Source organism: Panicum hallii, chromosome 5 (assembly GCF_002211085.1).
Source record: "Panicum hallii strain FIL2 chromosome 5, PHallii_v3.1, whole genome shotgun sequence".
NCBI classification, from domain to species: domain Eukaryota; kingdom Viridiplantae; phylum Streptophyta; class Magnoliopsida; order Poales; family Poaceae; genus Panicum; species Panicum hallii.
In genome coordinates, this window is record NC_038046.1 from 18,796,696 (window position 1) to 18,816,906 (window position 20,211).

Here is a 20,211-nt window from a genome sequence, read left to right on the forward strand (position 1 = left end):
GAGCCTCCTTTCCTTCTAGAAGGCCGCCGCGCTTGGATTAGATCCACCCGCATCGAGTCCACGGGAGGAGCGGAGGTCGTAGCGCGATCGACCCGCACGCCGAGGCCGCCCCACCCTTTTCTTAGCCCGGCCATTCTCTCGTGCTCCTCCTCAGCCGCCACTACCTCTCCAGCTTTTCCCCGTGCCCTTGCGCCGCTCGGATTTGAGCCGCCGCCATCAACCGAGCCCCGCGCCGCCGCAGTTCCGTTCGGCGCCGCCAATCCTCCACCACAGGCCGTCGTCACCGTTTCCAGGCGTGGTAAGGACCGCGCCGTGCCCCTTCTCCCTTCCTCCCTCCCTCCGCGTGAGCGCGTTCCCTTGGCCGCAGTGATCCCGAGCCGCCCTTGCCGTGGGGAGCTCTGACCCAAGCCCTATTTAGCCCTCTCAAGCCCCCAGACGAGTTCTCCGTGCCGCGCTCTACCTCTAGGGATTGATATCGTCCAAAACCGAGCCCGGAGGGCCGAGTTTGGCCAGCTCCGGTGAGCCTCCGCCGCGGGAGCCGAGCTCCGGTGGCCGGCGCCGCCGTCCCGCGCGCCCATCTGCCCGAGCCGTAGGATGCGAGGCGAGCGGACAGGATTAGATCGATCCGAAGTAGATCGGAGCCGCCGGATCGCGATCCAACGATCCGGATTAGGAGATACCGGTTCGCCCTGCAGTTAAATCTGAGCCGTCCATCTTCGAACCAGCGCACCGTATTAGATCCAAGGGAAGTGAGAGTCAGGAGCGTCGGATCAAGATCCAACGGCTGTTAGGTGCGCGTACCCCTTCGCGTAATAGATCTAATCCGAGCCGTTAGATGACGATCCAAGGGCCCAGAACAGAAGATACCGCTTCAGCCCGCTTCTTTTGCTAAAGAGCCCTCGGGTTTTCCTGGAATCAACCAGCGCTCCCGTGTAGTTCAAAAGTATTTGCAGTTAAGTCCAGTTTTATTCGTTTAAGCCCCTGAGCTTCCTGGAATTAGTACCCGCAGTCCATGTCTGGTGTTTTCACGCGCTAGCCCCTGAGTCTATGCTTTAATTACATTTAGACCCTCAGTTTTTGCGCAGAACCCCCTGGAAGTTATATTTTTTCTCGCAAACAGGTCCCTGGATCTTGTTTTAAGCGTAGTTCTCGCGTTTTAGCTCCGTTTTAGGTGTTCTTTATATCCACGCGATCGTTGTAATGCGTAGAATAGTTCTAGGCCAGTTTTGTGTGCTGTTCTATTGTATTGGTGTACTGTTTCTTATATTTTGCCATTGTTTGCATGTGTGTGCATGTGTGGCCCATGTATTGCTGTTACGATCGTGAGTAGACGTCGAGCCACCAGAGCAGTACCAGGAGCAGCCACCATCTTCTGAAGCTTTCGAGCAGCAGCAGGAGAACTTTGAGGAAGGCAAGTATAACATGAACCTCCTATCACTTTTTAATACAATTTCATACTGCATTTTAATACTGTATGCCTATAAGGACTTTCCTAGCCACTTTATATCCTTTACATTTGTCCTTTGGGTTGCATTTTAGTTAGTTGTGCTAGGTTGCTGCGCTATAACACACTTGGTCCTTTTTTAATTAATTTGTTAATGATCTTATGCAACTTAATTCTGGAGCCGACCCTCTGTGCTGTGTGCTTAAGTGGTTTGTGCGTCCTTAAAAATATGTTTTTGGTAGAAACATGGTTTAGGGGGCCAGAACGGTGCTTAGTGCTTGGTTGGCCACTCTCCATAAGGACCGGTTCATAGAGCGACAACCTGGGACAACCGCGCAACCACAAGACTGGTATGGGACGGTCTTGACTTACTAATTAGGTCGTGTTGGTTCGGGAGTAACTTACCTGCGTGGGCAAGAGGGGTGGTAAGCTTCAATGGTCCCTGCTCCTCCGGCTTGGTCTGTGCTGTGTGTCTTGTACCCCCGGAGGTGGGCCCCATCGTCGCTGATCCAGAATTCTTAGCGGTTACACCTTACCAACGTGATCCTTTGTAACGGTCTCGTAGTGTGCTTGCTAGCCATCTCACCTAAGGAAGTGCGATGAACAACTAGCGTAGCTCACGACTTGTGGGTAAAGTTGTGCAACCTCTCGAGAGTGTAAAACTGATATATCAGCTGTGCTCACAGTCATGAGCGGCTCAGATCCTCCGTCTGATTAGTGGGGTTATCAACCTTTGATTAGGGAGATTCCTCGGGTGGTTTTGGTTTGGATGGTTCTCAGTAGTTCTTAATTAATACTGATTAATTTCTTATGCAACTTGGGTTATGGTAATTCATCCACTTATAGTAAATAGTTTTAATAAAAATTGTCAAGACTAAAAGCTAATGCAGTTGAGTCAGCTAGCCTAGAGCCTCATAGTTTGTGTTATACTTGTTGAGTACTAGTTTGTACTCACACTTGCCTCTCTACTCTTCTGTTCTATTTCGGATATCTTCGACTGCTGCTCAGTGCCCGGCAACGTGGAGGACTACGTCAGCGGCTTCGATGACTTCTAGGCATTTGTCTCCCAGTCGACGTCCCTGTGGCGCCCAGTCCTTTATGTATTCATTTTACTCTTCCGCATTCCTTGAACTGATCCTTGATTCAGTTGTAATAAAGATATTCATTTTATAATTTATACGCTTTTATTCGTGACATGTGTTGTGATATCTTGATAATCTGTTGTATATATGCGTGACTTGATCCTGGCGCATATATGATTGCTCGATTTATGTTCTTATAAATCGGGTGTGACACCACCAGAATCGTTCCTTCAGGTCGTAATACATCTTTGTGCTGCCCGGATGGATGGAATATGCCGTATCATGAGCCTCACTCAAGATCAGCTTCCTGAGGTCATTCACATCCGGCACACATATCCGACCCTTGTACCACAAGGTACCCTGATCATCCTCTCTGAAATGAGGTGCTTTGCCAATCTTGAGCAGTTCACGGATCTCCTGCAGCTTCTTATCATCTTTCTGATGCTGCCTGATCTCCGCCTCTAGAGTAGGTTCTGCCTCGAATGATGTACCCGAGGTGCGATGCAAGAAACCCAGACTCAACTGCTCAAACTCCTCGCATAACTCCTGAGGCATCTGAAAAGCCACGGCCATGTTGACATAGCTCTTCCTGCTCAGGGCATCTGCTACAACATTAGCCTTGCCCGGATGATAGTGAATCTCCAGGTCATAATCCTTGACCAACTCTAGCCATCTTCTTTGCCGCATATTCAGCTCACTCTGCGTGAAAATATACTTGAGGCTCTTGTGATCGGTGTAAATGTCACACCTCTGCCCAAACAAGTAATGCCTCCATATCTTCAGGGCATGCACAACTGCGGCTAACTCCAGATCATGAGTGGGATAATTCAGCTCGTGCCGGCGCAACTGCCGCGAAGCATAAGCTATCACTCTGCCTTCCTGCATCAAGACGCAACCAAGACCATCCCTCGAAGCATCACAATATACTGTGAACCTCTTGCTCTGGTCTGGCAGAGTAAGGACTGGCGCCGTAGTTAACCTCTTCTTCAACTCCTCGAAGGCCTTCTGACGCTCATCAGTCCAAGAGAAATCCACACCCTTCTCCAGCAAGGAAATCAAAGGCTTCGCAATCTTGGAGAAATTCTCAATGAACCTCCGATAATATCCAGCTAAGCCCAAAAAAGAGCGGACTTCCTTCACTGTCTGCGGTACAACCCAGTCAAGCACATCCTTCACCTTTCCGGGGTCCACAGCAATACCTCCCTTGGAGATGACATGACCAAGGAATGGAACCTCGTCAATCCAGAACTTGCACTTGCTGAGCTTGGCATACAACTTGTGCTCTCTGAGTCTCTGCAACACAAGCCTCAGATGCTTCCCATGCTCTGCTTCTGACTTGGAATATATCAGGATATCATCAATGAATATCACCACAAAGGTGTCCAGATAATCCATGAAAACCTTGTTCATCAGATGCATGAAGAAAGCCGGAGCATTGGTCAAGCCAAAAGACATGACCGTATACTCGTATAGCCCATACTTGCAGGTGAATGCCGTCTTCTGGATATCCTCAGGACGAATCTTCAGCTGATAATAACCTGAACGCAGATCAATCTTCGAGAATACACAAGCACCCTGAAGCTGATCAAAAAGATCCTCGATGCGAGGCAATGGATGCTTGTTCTTTATAGTGACTGCATTCAGATCCCGATAATCGACGCACATTCTCTTCGCGCCATCCTTCTTCTCTACAAGCAATACAGGAAAAGCCCAAGGAGAGAAACTGCGATGGATATAGCCCTTGGCTAGCAACTCGTCGATAGTCTTCTTAACTTCCTCATGTTCAACGGGTGCCATACGATAGGGCCGCTTAGCAATAGGAGCTGTGCCAGGCAAGAGATCAATAGAAAACTCAATGTCACGATCAGGCGGCATACCTGGCAAATCATCCGGAAAGACATCCAGGAATTCGGACACCACACGAATACCATCCGTGGGTCTAGCCTCCATCTGATGAAGAAATCTAGAAGGCTCTATGGCACCAACAATAACCTCCTGACCATCCGGTGCTGACAGAAGAACTGTCCTCTGGGCACAATCTATCCGGACTCCCCACTTAGCAAGGGTCTCCATCCCGAGGATCACATCAATACCCTTGGTGTCTAGCACCATCAGATTAGCACTGAACTCTACCCCCCTTATGACAACACTGACTCTGGGACAGATGGTATGAGACCTCAACTGCCCTCCCGGTGAAGATACTAACATGCCCCTCTTTAATGTGCTAGTGTGAATACCATGATACTCAACAAAAGACTAGGTGATGAAAGAATGCGTAGCACCAGTATCAAAAAGCACTGTAGCAGGGTGGGTATTGACCATGAACGTACCAATAACCACGTTAGGAGCCTCGGCCGCTGACTCGGCCGTCACGTGGTTCACCCTGCCCTGAGCTGGGGCCTTGGGCGGTGCTGCACGCCCCTACTGTCCTGCCTGCGCCTTCCGAGGACAGATGTTGGCGTAGTGCCTCGGCTCGCCGCAGTGATAGCACGCCCGTGGGAATGCTGGAGCCTGCTGCCCGGCAGGAGGAGTAGGCACTCCCTGCCGCGGAGCTGGTGGAGCCGGTGGAGCGGAGCGTGCCGGAGGCGCTGGAAGCCTCTGGCCCGGTCCTGCCTGTTGTTGCTGCTGAGGACGAGGCGGGTACTGCTGCTGACGCTGCTGGTACTGCTGGACCTGCCTCTGGTGCTGCTGTTGCTGCTGCGGGTACTGGCATCGAGGCCGAGTGTTGCTACCCGACGCAGCAGGAGCCATCTTCCTCTTCTTATCCTCAATCTCCCGGCGCTTGCGCTCGGTGTTGGGGGCGGCATCAATCAGCTGGTTGAAGTTGTCGAAGCGGTGGTTCATGAGCGCGTACTCTAGGTGATCATCGAGTCCCTCCCTGAAGCGCTCCTGCTTATCGCCATCATGGGCGACCTCGGCGGGGGCGTAGCGAGCGAGCTGGAGGAAGCGGTCACGGTACTCAGTCACCGTCATGGCTCCCTGAAATGATAATCATCGGAAAGAAGATGGAAATTTACTCAGCACCTCTTACATCAAGGGTGGGTTTGAGCTCAAAAAGAAATTGCGGAAGGATTTTACTCGAATTTACCTACTTGAGCGCAAGGATCTCCTTGTGCTTCATCTTCATCACTCCAGCAGGGATGTGGTGGTGCCTGAAACGCTCCCGGAACTGGACCCAAGTGAGAGTGTCGCGGTCCTGAGCTGGGTAGGACTCCCACCAATCGAGGGCTGAGCCTCGCAGCTGTCCTGCTGCGTACAAGACTCGCTCCCTGTCGTCGCACGGAGCGACATCCAACTGGCGCTCCACTTGATAAAGCCAGTCGTCAGCCTGAAGTGGATCAGCCGCATGAGCGAACGTCGGCGGATGACCCCTCAGAAAATCCGCGCGCCTGTCGCGGGGCTGCTGCGGTGGAGGCGGTGGCGGCTGAGCGTGGATCTGCTGCAGCGTCTGAACGGTGTTGTTCAGAGTGGCCATCATCTGCATCTGGAGCTGGAAGAACTGCTCCGGAGTCAGAGGTGGAGGCATCGGCAGCGGCTGGTCAGTGCTCGGATTGTTCTGCCCCTGCTGGCCAGAACCGGTGCCGGTGCTCCTGGTGTTCACCATCTGTTTGCAGCATAGCGAAATTCATAAGAGATAGATATGGTATAACTTCGGGAAGGAAACTCCGACAGGATAAAATAGAGAGAAAGGAATGTACGATTTTACCCCTAACGATCTAACTCAAATTTTTTTATTTAATTTAGGTTTGTATTAGGGTCGTTTTGCATAAGCAAGTTTTACTTCTAAACTATGCAATCAACCAAAAATCCAAATCAAACATTGGCACAATAACAAACATTCAATATCCACATCTTAGCCGAGCTTATCACACCACTCGACTAACACACTCGTTCTAGCGCACTTTTATCAGGATAGCCTAAACTTATAGGGTTAAACGAACTCAGGCCAACGTCTACGGAAAACTCAAGCTATTTCTCATAAGAGACAGGAGAGAGATAGCAAATCAAGGGCTTAAGACTCAAGGAGTAGAAGTAGGAAATGATTTTAGAATATTTGCGGAAGCAAGGCAAAAGAGGAGGAGTCCTATACTCGTCCAGATCTATCTAGGCTTCGTCCTACAGTCGACACGGCTCTGATACCAATCTGTCACACTCGATTTATAACAACGTAAATCGAGCAATCATATATGCGCCAGGATCAAGTCACGCATATATACAACAGATTATCAAGATATCACAACACATGTCACGAATAAAAGCGTATAAATTATAAAAGGAATGTTCTTATTACAACTGAATCAAGAATCAGTTCAAGGAATGCGGAAGCGTAAAATAAATACATGAAGAGTAGGGCGCCACAGGGACGTCGACTGGGAGACAAACGCCTAGAAGTCGTCGAAGCCGCTGACGTAGTCCTCCACGTTGCCGGGCACTGAGCAGCAGTCCAAGATATCTAAGAGAACAGAAGAGTAGAGAGGCAAGTGTGAGTACAAACTAATACTCAACAAGTATAACACAAACTATGAGGCTCTAGGTTGGCTGACTCAACTGCATTTGCTTTTAGTCTTGGTAGAATTTTATTAAAGCTAATTACTACAAGTGGATAAATTACCATAAACCCACATTTCATAATAAATTAATCAGTATTAATTAAGAACTTCTGAAAAACCATCCAAACCAAAACCACCCGGGGAATCTCCCTAATCAAAGGTTGATAACCCCACTAATCAAAAGGAGGATCTGGGCCGCTCATGACTGTGAGCACAGCTGATATATCAGTTTTACACTCTCGAGAGGTTGCACAACTTTACCCACAAGTCGTGAGCTACGCTAGTTGTTCATCACACTTCCTTAGGTGAGATGGCTAGCAAGCACACTACGAGACCGTTACAAAGGATCACGTTGGTAAGGTGTAACCGTGAAGGATTCTGGATCAGCAACGATGGAGCCCACCTCCGGGGGTACAAGACACACAGCACAGACCAAGCCGGAGGAGCAGGGACCATTGAAGCTTACCACCCCTCTTGCTCACGCAGGTAAGTTACTCCCGAACCAACACGACCTAATTAGTAAGTCAAGACCGTCCCATTCCAGTCTTGTGGTTGCGCGGTTGTCCCAGGTTGTCGCTCTATGAACCGGTCCTTATGGAGAGTAGCCAACCAAGCACTAAGCACCGTGCTGGCCCCCTAAACCATGTTTCTAACAAAACATCTTTTAAGGAGACGTGAGCCACTCAAGCACACAGCACAGAGGGCCACTCTCAGAATCAAGTTGCATATACCATTAATCAAATTAATTAAAAAGGACCAAATTTGTTATAGCGCAGCAACCTAGCACGACTAACTCAAAATGCAACCCAAAGGATATATATAGGATATAAAGTGGCTAGGGAAGTCCTTATAGGCGTACAGTATTAAAATGCAGTATGAAATTATATTTAAAAGTGGTAGGATGTTCATGTTATACTTGCCTTCCTCGTACTCTCCCGGCTGGTGCTCGAACTGCTCGGAAGATGGCTGCTCCTGGTACTCGTCCAAAGGCTCCGTGTCTACTCACGATCATCAAGCATAGTCCACACATACACACATGCACAAACCATAGCAAACTATAAGAAAACAGTACACCAATACAATAGAACAGCACACAAAACTGGCCTAGAACTATTCTACACGTCACAACGATCGCGTGGACATAAAGAACACCTAAATCGGAGCTAAGACGCGAAATCTATGCTTGAAACAAGATCCAGGGACCTATCTGCGAGAAAAACTGGACTACAGGGGGTTCTGGGCAAAACCAGGGACCTAAACATAATTAAAGCATAGACTCGGGGTCTAACGCGCTAAAACTCACGGCATGGATGGCGGGTTCAATAACTGGAAAGCTCAGGGGTCTAAACGAGTAAAACAGGACTTGACTGCAAATACTTTTGAACTAAGGGTGGACCGCGGGTTGATTCCTCAAAAGGGCAGGGGCTCTTTAGCAAAAAGGAATGGCTGAAGGGGTATCTCCAAATCTGAGCCTTTAGATCTCCATCTAACGGCTCAGATTAGATCTATTACGCGAAAGGGTACGCGCGGTTCTCACCCATTGGATCTCGATCCTACGCTCCCGACTCTCACTTCCCTTGGATCTAATACAGTGCACTGGATCGAAGATGGACGGCTCAGATTCAATCGCAGGGTGAAGGGGTACGCGTGAATTCCGTCCGCTGGATCACGATCCAGTGGCTCTGACTCGTGCCCAGCACGATCTAATCTCGGCCGCCCACTTTGGATCGGACGTCTACGGGCGATCGGGCAGCGGCCGGCAGCGGAGGTCACCGGAAGTGCCGCTCCCGTGGCGACAGCTCGCCGGAGCTGGCCAATCTCGGCCCTCCGGGCTGGAATCCGGGTGGGAAAGGGGGCAGGGCGGCGTGGCTCAACACGAGTAACCCACCTAGGGTTTCAGCCGGGCTCGTCGGGGCTCTATGTGGCTAGTCCACGGGCGACGGCGGTGAGGGGAGAGAAGAGGGATGCTGGGCCTCGGGTGGCCCATGCGGGAGAAGAAGAGGGAAAGGAGGTGGGCTGGGCTGAGAGAAGGAAATGGGCTGCCCTTTCTTTTCCTTTTCTTCTTTCCTTTTTCTTTTCTGCACTCAAACATTCAAACAAAACTATTTGAATTCAAATAAGTTTGAATTCAGATCCTATAAACTCAACACAAGAAAAACAATGCTCCAGCATAAATGCACAAACATGTTGACCTTATAATTAATTTTATTTTCTTGTGTTATAATTTGCTTTAAATGCCACAAAAATTAGAGAAAACCCTGGAAAATTTATTTAAGCCCAAACAAATTCCTTAAAATTTAAGGAAATTACCTTAGGGTGTTACAGGCGCCCTACTCTTCATGTATTTATTTTACGCTTCCGCATTCCTTGAACTGATTCTTGATTCAGTTGTAATAAGAACATTCCTTTTATAATTTATATGCTTTTATTCGTGACATGTGTTGTGATATCTTGATAATCTGTTGTATATATGCGTGACTTGATCCTGGCGCATATATGATTGCTCGATTTACGTTGTTATAAATCGGGTGTGACATTCTGCCACAAGAACGCAACCAAGACCATCCCTCAAAGCATCACAATACACTGTGAACCTCTTGCTCTGGTCTGGCAGAGTAAGGAATGGCGCCGTAGTTAACCTCTTCTTCAGCTCCTTGAAGGCCATCTGACGCTCATCAGTCCAGGAGAAATCCACACTCTTCTCCAGTAAGGAAGTCAAAGGCTTCGCAATCTTGGAGAAATTCTCAATGAACCTCCGATAATATCTTACTAAGCCCAGAAAAGAGCGGACTTCCTTCACTATCTGTGGCTCCACCCAGTCAAGCACATCCTTCACCTTGCCGGGGTCCACCGCAATACCTTCCTTGGAGATGACATGACCGAGGAATGGAACCTCGTCAATCCAGAATTCGCACTTGCTGAGCTTGGCATACAGCTTGTGCTCTCTCAACCTCTGTAACACGAGCTTCAGAGGCTTCTCATGCTCTGCCTCTGACTTGGAATACACCAGGATATCATCAATGAATATCACCACAAAGGTGTCCAGATAATCCATGAAAACCTTGTTCATCGGATGCATGAAGAAAGCATGAGCATTGGTCAAGCTGAAGGACATGACCGTATACTCGTATAGCCCGTACTTGCAGGTGAATGTCATCTTCAGGATATCCTCGGGATGAATTTTCAGCTGGTGATAACCCGAACGCAGATCAATCTTCGAGAATACACAAGCACCCTAAAGCTGATCAAAGAGATCCTCAATACGAGGCAATGGATGCTTGTTCTTTATGGTGACTGCATTCAGATCCTGATAATCGACGCACATTCTCTTCGCGCCATCCTTCTTCTCTACAAGCAATATAGGAAAAGCCCAAGGAGAGAAATTGCGACAGATATAGCCCTTGGCTAGCAACTCATCGACGGTCTTCTTAACTTCCACATGCTCAACGGGTGCCATACGATAGGGCCGCTTAGCAATCGGAGCTGTGCCGGAAAAACATCCGGAAATTCAGACACCACGCGAATACCATCCGTGGGTCTAGTCTCCATCTAACAAAGAATTCCAAAGGGCTCCGAAGCATTGACTGTGACTTCCTGTCCATCGGGTGCTGACAAGTGGACAGTCCTCTGAGCACAATCAATCCTGACACCCCATCGATACCCTTGGTGTCTAGCACCATCAGATTTGCACTGAACTCTACCCCCCTTATAGCAATACTGACTCTGGAACAGAAGATATGAGACCTCAACTGCCCTCCCGGTGAAGATACTAACCTGCACTTCTTTAATATGCTAGTATGAATATCATGATGCTCGACAAAAGACCGAGTAATGAAGGAATGCGTAGCACCAGTATCGAAAAGCACTGTAGCAGGGTGGGTGTTGACAATGAACGTACCAATAACCACGTTGGGAGCCTCGGCCGCCGACTCGGCCGTCACGTGGTTCACCCTGCCCTGGGATGGTGCCTTGGGCTGAGATGGGCGCCCCTACTGTCCAGATTGCGCCTTCCGGGGACAAACGTTGGCGTAGTGTCCCGGCTCGCCACAGTGATAGCACGCCCGTGGGAATGCTGGAGCCTGCTGTCTGGTAGGAGGAGTAGGCACTCCCTGCCACGGAGCTGGTGGAGCCGGTGGAGCTGAGCGTGCCGGAGGTGCTGGAAGCCTCTGGCCCTGTCCCGCCTGCTGCTGCTGCTGCCGAGGACGAGGCGGGTACTGCTGCTGTCGCGGCTGGTACGGCGGAGGTGGCCTCGGCTGCTGCTGCTGCTGCGGGTGCTGATACCGAGGCCGATTGTTGCTGCCAGACGCAACAGGAGCCATCTTCCTCTTCTTGTCCTCAATCTCCCGGCGCTTGCGCTCGGTGTTAAGGGCAAAGTCAACCAGATGGTTGAAGTTGTCGAAGCGGTGGTTCCTGAGCGTGTACTCAAGGTGATCATCTAGTACCTCCCTGAAGCGCTCCTGCTTATCGCCATCATTGGCGACCTCGGCGGGGGCGTAGCGAGCGAGCTGGAGGAAGCGGTCACGGTATTCGGTCACCGTCATAGCTCCCTGAAATGATGAGTACTGGAAAAGAGAAAATGGAAATTACTCAGCATTTCCAATTTCACAGAGATAAACAAGGGTGGGCTTGAGCCCAAAAAGGAATTGCGGGAAGATTTTACTCTAATTTACCTGCTTAAGCGCAAGGAACTCCTTGTGCTTCATTTTCATCACTCCAGCCGGGATGTGGTGGTTCCTGAAACGCTCCCGGAACTGCACCCAAGTGAGGGCGTCGCGGTCCCGTGCTGGGTAGGACTCCCACTAGTCGAGAGCTGAGCCTCGCAGCTGCCCTGATGCGTACAGAACTCGCTCCCTATCATCGCACTGAGCGACATCCAACTGGCGCTCCACTGAGCGAAGCCAGTCGTTAGCCTAGAGTGGATCAGCCGCATGGGAGAACGTCGGCGGGTGACCCCTCAGAAAGTCCGCACGCCTGTCGCGGGGCTGCTGCAGTGGAGGAGGTGGCGGCTGAGTGTGGATCTGCTGCAGAGTCTGAACAGTGTTGTTCAGGGTGGCCATCATCTGCATCTGAAGCTAGAAGAACTGCTCCGGAGTCAGAGGTGGAGACATCGGCATCAGCTGATTGGTACCCTGGTTGTTCTGTCCCTGCTGGCCAGAACCGGTGCCGATGCTCCTGGTGTTCACCATCTGTTTGCAGCAGAGCGAAATTTATAAGAGACAGATATTGTACAATTTCGGAAAGAAAACTCTGGCAGGATAAAGCAGAGAGTAAAGAGTGTACGTTTTACCCCCAACAGTCTATCTCAGTTTTATTACTTAATTAAAGTCTGCATTAAAGTCGATTTGCATGAGCAAGTTTAACTTCTAAACTATGCAATCAACCAAAAATCCAAATCAAACATTTGCACAATCACAAACACTCAACATTCAAACATTAGCCGAGTTTATCACATCACTCGACTAAAACAACCATACGCTCTAGCGTGTTTTTCCAAAGGCATCCTAGGCTTATGAGGACAGTCTGAAAATCACAGGCCAACATCTACGGAAGATAGCAGACTAATTCCCGAAAAATGCAAGAGAGAATTAGCAAATCGAGGTTTAGAACTCAAGGAATAGAAGCAGAAACAATGTTTGAGTTTTGCGAAAGCAAGGCAAGAGAAAAGAAGTCCTTAGACTCGACCATTTCTATCTAGGCTTCTGTTGTCGGTCAAAACCCGCCGGCGGGCAGCGACAGGCAACACGAGGAGCCGGGAGGCTTCCGGGACGGCTGGTGGGCCCCGGTCCCTCGGTCAACGGCCCAGTGATCTGGCGCGCGCCCTGGCTGAGAGTCGCTAGGCGTGCCACCTGATCCTACACCCGATCAGGAAGGTGTGACGTGTCGAACTCCTGCATACACAGACATGCGTATAGGTCAATCCGAGCCGTGATCGGCTCATTACCTCCTCCCCGGTATCGGCTATGAAGAGCCGATTGCGTCAATACCGGATCGGATCTTTGGAACAGGCAATATGGAAACTGGTACGTATGTATATATTTAAATAAAACTTGCTTCATAAATGCAATCTAATCCAATCCACAACAACTAAGCCCTCACTACACGATCGAAACATCCTACACGTAATTGAGCCTAACAGATACACAAGAGCATCGACAAAACAATCTAAACAGAGAGCAAGAGAATAACGGAAAGCCGATTCCCAAACAACCTCTATTCAAGCACAAGCCGATACAGAGCATACTACCGGATCATTCAATTCGTTTGTAAGGCCTAATCGTGCACATATTGAACCAAGCTTCTAAATACATAGAAACCAGCCATAACAGATTGGATCTACTGACAATTACGAAACAAGATAAAACCATCATACCCACGATTGAGTACGATGATCAAACATGCGAGAACGATGCATAAAGCACAATGAAAGCACCAAAAGAAAAGATTATTCAACGCATGCTAAGATAAATAACGCTACTCGCCATCCACAAGGCTTCAGCGCGAGCAACGTATAAGCGAACGAGCAAGGGTAACGCTACCCCGATCACGCAAGACGTGATCGGGGTCGCATGGCACTTACCCGATGAAAAACCCTAAAACAGGGGAGGCGATACGCCGAGAGTTGATGATGATTGATTCTCCTTCTCGTTTATTCATGGTACATATTTATAGTCCGTAGACTTGTTCTCTTTAACCAATCCCTAACCTAACACGACACGAATCTTAACTGCTTACTCCTAATTTACGCGGCCTTATAGCCTCCATCTTCCACGCGGGCCCAACTCGCAAGCTTTGTCACGACCGACTTCCAAGCCCATCTTGCTCCGTGGCCCACTTCTGACCTGGTCAAAATACGGTGATAACACATGCCCCCCTGGTTTCGGTAATAGAAATTCCGAAATCATTACTGCCTTGACCCTTCATCTTCCGATCCGTACGACCGCGCCCTTTCGGCTCCCGATGGACGTGACTGCTCTGCATCGACCTCCTGGGGAACCGTTACGGTGCCGATTCATTTCATCCACTCGTTGGCTTTATAAATTTGTTTCCAACACCTTCTTTACCCACTTTCCCTCACAACCATCGTCGACTCCCTCTCCTTCCTTCACCATGGCCTCTTCTTCCTCTGCTTCCTCTGTCATCTCCTACGAGTCCGGAACAACACGAGAACCCACTCCAGAATATGACCCAATCGCCGCTTATGAGGTCCGTGCTCCCCTGCATTGGGACGCGGTGGAGTGGGACTTTGATTACCAGTCCGAAGATGACGGCTCTCTGACTGACGGCGAGGATCTCGCTCTCCTCCTCGGAGCCGAGCTGGAGGAAGAGGAAGATGATGCCTTTTGGGGAGAAGACCTTTCTTTCTCAGAGGAAGGACCCGACTCCCTCTCCTCCGAAGAAGATCCGATGGCAGGTAACTTTCTCTTTGACAGGTCATCGGACGACACTTCCAACAGCCGCGGAGGAACCGACGATGATGACGGCTTCACCAGTGGCAGCGATGGGAACGACGCTGACGATGATGGCGACAATGGTAGCAGCAGCAGCGGCGCCAGCATCGCTCCACCGTCCAAGCGCCGCAAAGCCTCTGATGTGCACTGGTGGTAGATTGTAGTACCCCTGTTAGGTTGTTTCCAGGAGTAGCTAGTTCCTCTTTTGTTCTTGCTGACTTGCCATGAATACGATCTGCTTTGTGTTAATCCCTCTTATTATGCACAACAATTCATTCAAGAGCCGATGGCATCGCATCGGCTTTAAGGTATGCCACCCCGGATCTGAAACCGCTCTTCAATTTACTTTACCTTCTGCCAGTCAATCCAGCGCAAACCTCTACAGGCCGATTCCGATCCCCTTTTCGCTCGCAAACCCTAGCCGCAAGATCTCCCCTAGTCCTTGAGACACACGCTCGATCTTGCGCCGCCACCCTAGATTCATTCTCCAAGGTTTCGATCCACGTCTCCCGATGGCGGAATCTTCGCGCACCGCCGCCGCCGCCTTTGGTCTGAAGGTAAACTCCGACCCCCATTAATCTAACCTAGCATCCGCACATTTTTTTACTGCGCCGTTAAATGACTTTTCCCCCGGCGATTTTTTGGGGTTTTTCAGGCTTCCGATATCTTCTTGCCACATCCTTCCTCCCCCGATTCCTTTTGCCTTGGACCTCGCTCTTACGAAAAACCCATAGATCTGATCTCGTGTGAGGCCAACCGAATCCCCTTTGTGAGCCAGAATGTAGACCTAGAATTTTGGTCGGATAGCCTCCGCGCCTGGCCAAACCCTCCTGAAGGCTGGGTGGCTTGGTACAATAGGGTAGCGAACACCTACCAGCCCTTGTGGGAATCAATTGGAATAGCCGATGCCCTGTCTTTATCACTCTCTCCTCTTGAGAAAGATGAAAACCTTCTGAAGACCATCGGCTATTTCTGGTCTGATGCCTTGAATTGTTTCCTCTTCGGACATAGCCCATTAACACCAACACTGTTAGATGTTGTGATGATTACTGGCCTAAACATATCTTCAGCCTGCCCTTCTGCTTACAGCCTCCATGTGGTTCCTTACAAATTATCTTCGAAAACTGAATGCACCAACTGGAGCACATACCTGAGCCAACACCAGAAGAGCAAAGGCCCTGTGTCGGAAAAGGAGCATACGGCCTTTCTGAACTTATGGCTTGAACACTTCCTTTTCTGTGGTCCTTCCCTTGCCCCGACCAAAAACTATCTTTCCTTGGCTTATGAACTGGCCAAAGGTCAACCCATTGGCCTCGGCAAACTATTTCTAGGGGAACTCTACCGTTATCTTCATCTGATGACTTCCAGCCTCCTTACCCAGAAGAAGATTAGAACCGGTGGCCCATGGTGGTTCATTCAATTGTGGGCTCGTCTTTACTTCCACAATTCTGATCCTGATTTCCCTTCCTTGGTCGGTAATTCCTTCCCTGATCTGAGTGGGAGACAAATTAGATGTACTAGCTTTGGGCAGGCCCTATACAGTCTCCCTGGCGGGAAACTGAATCCCCCAGATGCTTCCCGTTGGTTCAAGATTTTCTATAAAAGCCTCGCCAACCCGGACTTCCTTCCTTATGCCGACTCTGAGCTCTTTGAGAACCCAGCTACCTTCCGTTTGGCTGATATTGCCGATGATGCTGACACCAGGCATCTTTATTCCATCATGGTTCGGCCTTGCCTTCTCCCAGTCGGCATGAGCACCTCTAACCGGATTCTTAAACCCGGTTATGAGTTTTACCAGCCGGTCGTAGCGGCCCGGCAATTTGGCCTTGCGCAAGTGCCTCCCCACTTCCTTCTCCACCTGCTAACATCCAGCAGGGTAGACCTCCCCGACGCTTTAACCGCCCAGAGGTGCTACAGTCTGTTCACAGACCTTCCCCTGTCCGTTCCTGCCAACTTCACCTTCACCTTCTCGGCTGTTGACTTCGATGGATGGTGGACGATGTGGAAAACTCATGTTTTCCGAGGAGCTCTGGGTCCGCTGCTTCAACAGATCGACCCTGAATATGACATCCCTGATGGAGAGGTACCCCCTTTCTGGACTAGCATTCTTTCTTTAAATTGCGTTGGATCCCTCCTGAATCCACCTTACTGCTGCAGCGAGAAGATGGCCCAGAGCCACTAAACGAGGATGGGTCGCTTTTTTGCTTCCGGGCGGTCGCTCCCGTGGTTCTTTTCGGCAGGAACGCACCCCCTCCCTCGAAGAGTGTAATGCAGATCCAGCCGAGCACCGCCAAGTTGACCCCCAAGCGGAAACGGCTTTCTGAGGCTGCTGCCCCCGGGTCTGTGCTAAGACGAGAAAGATCCTTGTCAGAAAGGTCCGGAAGGGAACCGCGCCGTCTTCTCCCAATCCACCACCTCCAGTCGCCGACCAGGTTCGGCCCCTCTTTCCTCTTCGCAATCGGGTTTTGTTCATCCCCCTCTTAGTGACACTCTCTTTTCCTGCAGCCTGCTGTTGTAGAAGTCTCCAGCGGGGAGGAACCTCCATGTCAGAAAGGTTCGTCTGTGGAGACGCCAGAGGACGTGGACGTACCCAACAGGGCCTTGATCACCCTTTGCAATCCTAGTGTGACAGACTCGGAAGGCCCTTCTGCATCGGCTGCTGCCCCAACTGCTTCGCTAGGTCTGCAAGTCATTGACTCCTGTCTGGAAGGGCCCTTCCCCGCCTCGGCTATCGCTGATTCCCCTGCACGAAAGGCACGCCCAACGGAGCCGATCGCCGTTTCGTCGGCTGTTGCTGATTCCCCTGCAAGAGAGGTACGCCCAACGGAGCCGATCGCCGTTTCATCGGCTGTTGCTGATTCCCCTGCACGAGAGGTGCGCCCAACGGAGCCGATCGCTGTTTTATCGGCTGTTGCTTCTGTAAAGCCGACTGCTGCTCCATCGGCTGTCGCTCCTCCCTCTGGAGGTGCAATCCATGCGGCCTTTACCAACACCGCTCATTCCTCGGGAGGGACACCCTCCCGGGAGCCGATCACCCCTTCGTTGGCCATCGCTGCTTCCTCCTCGAGACAGGTACATCTTCTCTCTGTAACTATTTTGGTCCTTTTCGTAACACCTGTCTCACTCTCTTCTCCTTCAGAACCTGGATCTTTCAGAGCTCCTTGCGTTTGACCCTGCCACGATTGGGTCAACCATACTGGAGGCCGATGATTCTTCCTCAGGCCCAACCAGCGCTGCCGATCAACTTCTTCGTGTGAAGGATCTTCTATCGGGCCCTATCTCTGCTTTGATCCAGGATTCTAGTGCAATCAAGCAGATCCTCGACGAGGTTAGCTCCCAGCTCCCTGTCAGCCTCCAGGTCAAACTTTTGCCAGCAGGGTATCTTTCTTCCTTTCAAGCGAAAGTAGCAGAGGCTCGCCGCAGGATCGAGACCCGGCGTTCCCAATCGCTCTTGAGGACCATTATTGCCGAAATGTGTCAGTCGATCAACAAGAAGAAAGCCGCACTCGACGCCAAGATCGATACATCTGCCTCCGCCCATCGGCTCCACCTCTTGGAGAAAGAATTGGAAGACCTTGAAGCTAGGGTCCAGGCCACCAAACAGCGCATCCAAGAGGAGAAGAATCTCATCGCGGGTTCCAAGCAGGAGGCAGAAATCCTAACCACTGAACTGAAGACGGACTTGGCCCAGCTGCACAGCTTGAACAAACAGGTGGTGCCGGGGGCAGACGAAGAGGACGAAGCAGTGCTTGATGAGGTTGACCGCATCCGTCTTGATGCTATCGCCGCTATCGACGCCTTCCTTCTGCAGCCCTGTCCGAGATAAACCTTGTGTTTGTGTGGTGAACCTGTGGTGTTTTTTATGTAGCGCATCTAAAGTCGATGGTGGCACATCGGCTGTTTGGTAACCTGTGACGTCTGATTACCATAAGCACAACTCTAAAGCCGGTGGCACCGCATCGGCTGTTCTGATCTGATCGGGTCGATCGATACTTGTTGTTCTTTCTTCGTCTCCTATACTTTTTATGTAGCGCATCTAAAGTCGATGGTGGCACATCGGCTGTTTGGTAACCTGTGACGTCTGATTACCATAAGCACAACTCTAAAGCCGGTGGCACCGCATCGGCTGTTCTGATCTGATCGGGCCGATCGATACTTGTTGTTCTTTCTTCGTCTCCTATACTGTCGACGCCGATCCTCGTCGACTCGGCCTTTGCCCCCCTACTTAGCTTTCTGGTCGCATCGGCTTGTGGCACGATGGGTATCATCGGCTTCATTATTCATTAGCCCACATACTTGGGAAGTACCTCTTAAGGTGTTGGCCATTGACTGCTACTGGGAATTTAACGCCGTCCAATTCTTCGAGCATGTACGCATTCCCTGGTAGGACCTGGTCGACCCTGTACGGCCCATGCCAATTTGGAGACCATTTACCATAGGCCGCGTCTTTAGTTCCCAGTGGCAATACTGCTTCCCAAACCAAATCTCCCACCTGAAACTCCTTTGGCTTAACCTTTTTATTATATGCACGGGCCACTTTAGCCTTATTTTCCTTGATTTTCTCTAGTGACCATAGCCTGAGTTCCGTGAGATCTTCCACATTGTCGCTCATCAGGGTAGCATACTCTTCAGTGGACAAATCATTCTGGAATTCTACACGCCTTGATCCAGCCGTAACCTCCCACGGTAACACGGCCTCCTGCCCGTAGACCAAGTGGTAAGGAGAAGTTTTTGTCGCTCCGTGACATGATATGCGGTATGCCCAAAGTGCTTCTGATAGGACCTCGTGCCAATGTCTAGGGTACTCATCAATCTTCCTTTTGATCAACTTGATAAGACTCTGGTTGGACGCTTCGGCTTGTCCATTTGCCTGAGCATAATATGGAGACGATCTAATCAACTTGATTCCCATATCAGCAGCAAACTTCTTGAATTCTTCTGAAATGAAAACCGAGCCACCATCCGTTGTAATAGTCTGTGGAATTCCGAATCTGTGAATGACGTGCTCTTTGACAAACTGAATAACGTCCCTGGACGTCACTGACTTCATCGGAACCGCTTCCACCCATTTGGTGAAATAATCTGTGATAGCTAGGATGAACTGATGACCCTTGCTAGATGGGGGATTAATTTTGCCGATCATGTCCATACCCCAGCCTCTGAACGGCCATGGTTTAATGATGGGGTTCATAACGGACGCTGGTACCATCTGGATTTTTCCAAACCTCTGACATGCCTGACACCCTTTATAGTATTTAAAACAATCTTCAAGCATGGTGGGCCAGTAATATCCTGATCGCCTAATCAGCCATTTCATTTTGTGTGCCGATTGATGGGTTCCACACGTTCCTTCATGAACTTCATGCAGGAGCCGATTGGACTCCACTGGCCCCAAACACTTAAGCAGTAACCCCTCTAAGGTCCTGTAGAACATATCATCCCCTATGAGAACATACTTCATAGCTTTGTATCGTATCCTCTTGGGTGCCCCCCGAGCCGAATCCTTCAAGTAATTGAAGATATCGGCTCTCCAATCTCCCTGGTCCAGGAAGTATACCTGATGAACTGACCCATCGGCTTTGTACCCTGAAGCCAGCTGTGCTAGATCATTAGCTTCGGCATTCCGAGCCCTGGGTATCCAATAAAAATTAATGTATCTGAACTGGGCTATTAGCTCCTGGCATTGG